Below are 6,234 nucleotides of genomic sequence, written 5' to 3'. Positions count from 1 at the left end.
GGTAGTTGGTGAGCTCCATATTAGTTCGGAGTGTTGCCGAGTCAGAGTACTTATATTATGGTATCTCGTATATGTTAGAGACTTTTGCAGACAGTGTCTTGTGGATAGGGCGTCGAGGAGTTGACAGTTGTGTAAAGCGACCATATAGGTCGATGTGTCTTTATGCTTTGTTTCCTTTGTAAAGATTTTATTTGTGACTAAAGGTTTTCTTTGAATTAACAATAAGGGAGAAGTTGTGACTCCTGGATGGAATAGTTGTATGGCACTCATCCGAGTAGGGTTTTGGGTGCCAGTCGCGGCCCTCCGGTTTGGGTCGTGACAATCCTTCTCCTTTATCTTCAATTGGTGATATCCAGACCTCAGGTCAATCTTTGAAAAGAATTTAGCACCCTCAAGTTGGTCAAACAAATCATCTATCCTAGGCAAAGGATACTTATTCTTAATGGTAACCTTATTAAGATAACAGTAATCAACACACATTCTAAGGGAACCATCTTTCTTTCTAACAAACAATACTGGAGCACCCCATGGTGAGGAACCTGGTCGGATGAAACCCTTGTCCAACAAGTCCTTTAACTGATCCTTTAATTCCCTTAGCTCCGCTGGAGCCATACGATAAGGTGGAATAGAAATAGGTTGCGTGTCAGTAATAACATCAATCCCAAAATCAATAACTCTATCAGGAGGAATACCAGGAAGATAGTCAGGAAACACTTCGGGATAATCACTAACTATGGGAACAATGCGAATTCGGGTACTACGGCTTTTGGATCATTAACAGCAACCAAATGGTAAATACACCCCTTAGTAATCATCTTATGATCCTTAAGATAGGAAATAAATCTACCCCTTGGCTTAGCAATTTCACCCTCCCACACAATAACAGGCTCATCGAGAAAAGCGAAACGAACTAACTTATGGCGACAATCCATATTAGCATAACATGCGGACAACCAGTCCATCCCCATAATTATATCAAAATCCACAATCTCAAGTTCATACAAATCAGCCACGGTCTCACGACCTTTAATCACAACAACACAATTTCTATACACTCTAGAAGCAATAACAGGAACACCAGAAGGCGTATCAACAGCAAAGGGTTCCAACAACGGTTTGGGTTTCTGTCACAGCCCAACCGGAGGGCTATGACGGACACCCAGAAGCTGACCTACTAGATGCCACAAAACATATATAACATACCAGCTCCTGCTCATTCTGGGCCACCTGAGCGCGCTCACAACATGATTTGTTGATAGATATCATAGGCGGAGAGTCACGGTCTCAAAAAAAAAAAAAAAAAAAAAAAAAAAATATATATATATATATATATATATATACATGCATCACTAAACTGAATCGGGGTACGAACCGACAAGGCTACCCGATAAAACTACGTAACCAAACGAGTACTGAGTGAGCCATACTGTCTGACTGAGTACAAGCGTCTATGAGCCTCTACTGACATACTGGGCATGCTGTGGACGGGATAGGGCCTTCACCCTACACATAACATCAGGACACATACCCTGTCTAGACGGCAACTCTGACAATAGAGGAGTGCTTTACTATCAAGCTGAAAAAGCAGCCTAAGGATGCGATCTGTCTTCCTGGCTATCTGAACCTGCAGGCATGAACGCAGCCCCTCCCCCCTCCCGTACAATAAGGGAGTTAGTATGGATAATTTACTGAGTATGTAAGACATAAGAGTAACATACACATAGGAGTCACGAAGACAATCTGAAAGTCATAAACAAAACTGACTGACTGAGTACATCTGTATGTCTGAATATATCTGTATGAATGCATCTATATGTCTGACTATCTGAACATATCTGTATATCTCTGCTTACTAAAAGTGCCTTTGAGGGCGTATGATATGCAGTGCATAGGTCGTACTGCCGAGGAACGTACGGCCCCATCCATATCCCTTCATCAAACAGGCCCCTTCGGGCATAATAGCATAATGGCCCCTTCTGGCAGCCCCTTCGGCCATAATAGCCTAATGCCCCCTTCGGGCATAATAATCATCATTACTGTGCACCAGCTGATCAGGTGGTAATGCGTATATAACGCCTCGCCCTTTTCCCATACCATATATAATATACGCGTATATAACGCCTTCTGGTCACGGGTCAATATGCATATATGTAAATGAATGCAATGCATAAATGTGAACTAACATAATCATGATACAAAACTCAGGACCCATGAACGAAGGGACAACCATAAGAGGGTACGAGAACATTAAAGACTGAAGTACTCCTAGTGCTTGTAAGAGTAGAGTAATATGGAAGCTCATTTACTCGTTGTTCGCTCATATCGTAGGATCATGCCAAAAAGAAAGAAAGGGAAAGCCTTAACATACCTGGAAGCTTACTTCTTGTCTTGAAATCTACATAAGATCATTCGTAGTCTCATAATCTACATATAAAATCATTCATACTATTATTAGGCTTATCGTCATGTGCTTCCTCAAGCCTTCAAAGTAAATTCCTTAAAGTCTGCCGAAATTCGGGCAACATCTCCCCTGTTTATATCTCTAGCCCAAAATCACAATACCAACAACTAACAACAACAACAATACTAACATCATCAAAATCATCATTAACATCAAAATATGCCATAAAACATCCCACACGATGTTTATCCAATTTCTCAACCCACAACTTTATTATACGACCCTTTAATCACTCTATCTTCGTGAATAAACCAAAAGTAACATTAATAAGGACAGATTCATACCTTATTCTTGTTAAAACAGCAATATCTTCAATATCTACCTTGAATCCAAGCCCAAAATCCACCGCAAAACAATTCTATGACCGTAACTATGCGTTACCCGAGCCTTGATTAGCCAAAAATCACTTCAAACCCTCAATTTTTATGACATATTTGCCCCTATATGTGTGCTGGACTTAGGATCTATTTTTGGTGCAAAAAAATGGGGTCTTGACCCTTTTATAGGAGGGTAAAGTCGGTGGCACTGTAGCAGTCACTATAGCAGTACTGTAGCAGCGCGGCTACTGTAGCACTCGTTTTCTACTCTGTCAACCTAACTTGTAACGTTCATAATTCTCTACTACGATGTCGTATCGACGAGTTGTTTGTTGCATTGGAAACTAGACTCGACGAACTTAATTTTAGGCTTTTGAAACACCTTAAAACTACCAATATACTAGGAGATATACCCCTCCAAATTTGACCCAAAATTCTGTCAACTTTTTTCCAAATTTTGGACAAACTTATTTTCTTCGATTTGCTTGATCCCGAAACCTTTAGACGCTTGCTTAACACTTGGTAAGAGTATTCATTAACCTTATAAGGATTCCATGACCTCTTCGAGCTTACGTTAGTTTACTCACAGCGCATATGACGTGGAAACTTTTCGAGGTGTAACAGTTTCATACCCATATCAAGAGATAAATAGGGGGTCACATAGGATAAATTTGAACCCGAATCGATCAATGAATAAGCATCACGAGAACAGATGGAAAGGATATCTGTAATTACATCGTCAGAAGCCTCAGCTACCTCCCTACAAGTCAGCCCATAGAGTCGAGCTTTCCCTCCACCAGAAGTGTTAGCAACTTTCTTTCCTTTGCCTTTATTACAAGCATTCTAATTATTATTGTTAGCATTACCAGCAAGCGGTTTTTTAGCAGATGCTGAAGTAGGCGAATCATTCCTTTGGTTAGACATAGCAGCCATCTCGCATAGCCACTTTCTGCACTTCCTCTTAATGTGGCCCCTAATACCACAGTGATGACAGATACGATCTTCCCATATAGCGGACCGACTAATACCCTGGGAGAACCTGCTTTGGTTATTATTCTTTTGACCTTGCCGTAAAGCACACTGGCGTTCGAATATGCGCCAGGCTAAGCAGATGCAGAATATCCGCTCCTCTGCCCTCCATTATAATTATAACCTCTGAAACCACCTGTCGATCGGGACTTCTTGTTCTGGTCTCGCTCCACCCTCGCCTCATTTTTCCAACTCTTTTGTTGTTCAGCAAACCCAACCATAGACGAGAAAGTGCAAGTATGAGATATAGCAGCAACAGCACATGCAGACTTCATACGTGGTACCAACCCTTTCACAAAATGAGTCAACCTATGCTTTTCAGTCGGAATCATATATAAAACATACTTTGACAAACGGGTGAACTCTAAACTACACTCACCAACCGACATGTTACCCTATTCCATCTTTTAAAATTTTGTAGCCATAGTAAATCTCTCCTCGTCAGCCAAAAATCTTTCCATGAACGTCTCTTCAAATTCATCCCACGTAGGAGCTAAAGCAGTGTCACCCCTCTCAGACTCCCACATCTCAAACCAAGAGTGAGCAACATCCTTCAACTGATAGGAAGCAAACCTCATAGTTTTGGAACCATGGGCATTCATTGCCCTCAACGCCTTAAAAGTCTCATCTAAAAAGTGCTGGGGGTCATCCACCTCACGTGATCCGAAGAACTCTGGTGACTGTAAGTCTAGAAATTGCTTAAGTTTGCCTCTACCATGAGGTTCCACACCTCCACACTGTTATTGAGCCACAACTAATGTAGTCAACGTTTGAATAGTAGTTTGCATCATACCAATCTCAGGCACACCCGCAGCAGGAATAACAGGAGCAGGCGGTGCTTGATTTCCAACATTATTTCTTTTACCGGCATTCGCGCCACTAAGATTTCGGTTATCTATCACGGGACGTCCTCGGTTACCATTTTTGGATCGTGTTAGAGCCATTTTACGTAATAAACACAAATTAACGAACGCATTAGAATGACCCTAATAGGATTTTAAGCTCTATAGCACAATCTATAATCAAGAAGGATAAGAAACACTTATATATGTCCTGGGGGTTTCTCAGTCATGGAGGTGATCAGGCTGCACAAGGAAAAATCCTCTAGACACAGCTCCATAGACACCGATAAAAATCCTAGGACGTATTTAAACCTAGGCCATGATACCAAGCTTGTCACGCCCCAAAACCCACCCTAGACGTGACCGGCATCCGACGTCATGAACAACATCGGAAGAACCTAAAAGATGCAATATCAACACTTGAACCTGCCAGGTTCAATATTCACGTCAAACAATGTATAAAATAAATACAATCAAATCATAATATATGAATTAAATCATCGAAAGTCCTTAATATGATAAAACTTAATCAAAACGTGACGAACGCCCAACCGTTAAACAAACTCAACAACTACCCATAAGAATATGCACTATGGAGCTTCTAAGATAAAAGAGTAATTGTCTGACACATCTGGACATAGCCCAAAAAAACTAGAATAGCAAATAAATATGATAAGGGGTGCCCCATGAATGAACATGTGGGCTAACCAAGTCAGCAGCAACAACAAGTCCTTCTTAAGCGTTTTGAGTATCAAGAACCTACTCTCCTCCGTTACCTAACATACCATCAAAAATAACAATGGTATGCCTGAGTACTTCATACTCAGTGAGTGCCTCGGGGAAAACAAGCAATATGAAAATAAAGTACAATAATACTTAAAGAAATCAGTTCTGAGGATAGTATGAAACAACGTGGAATCAGTTATTCAGCTTGTGTATCTCAATAAGAATTATCAAAGCTGATTATAAAGCCTTTTGTCAAGTTACAACATTCAAATATGCTTTTTAAATTGATCATGATTACCAGCAACAGTTTTAGAAAGGATAAGGATATCACACTTGCCAATACAGGCCCTAGAATCAATAACATTGAAGGGATGACCTTAGAGGCTCCCTAAAGATAGCGCACTACATCAGAATATGTAATTATCAATGGTTATCCTTCCTCCTGAAAAGCTAGGCATAAACCGCACCCCAGTGGCGAACCCGGCAGTGGCCTCTCTTCCTACCGAATGGCCAGGAATTACCACACTAGGATTCATAGTGACTACCCTTCCTCCCGAGTAGCTAGGCCAACACAACAGCCACTTTCATAGCATAGAAGCCAATACTTTATTCGTTTCAAGGTAGTCACATCATCAATGGTCATTAAGGTTCATTATGCCATATCGTAAAGGTAAATCATTTCAAAAAATGTCCTGAAAAAGTTTACACTTCTTTAACAAAGATTTCAATGTCATAATTCAACATGAAAACATCATTACCAACCCTTAGCCATCATTATTGATCATCTCTTATAGAGAAAAAACATGTATAAACTTATATGCCTATGTAGATCATGATACAAACTAGGTTTAATGTGGGC

This window comes from Lycium ferocissimum, chromosome 11, assembly GCF_029784015.1.
Source record: "Lycium ferocissimum isolate CSIRO_LF1 chromosome 11, AGI_CSIRO_Lferr_CH_V1, whole genome shotgun sequence".
In the NCBI taxonomy this organism is placed as follows: Eukaryota; Viridiplantae; Streptophyta; class Magnoliopsida; order Solanales; family Solanaceae; genus Lycium; species Lycium ferocissimum.
Note: the sequence above shows the minus strand (reverse complement) of the source record.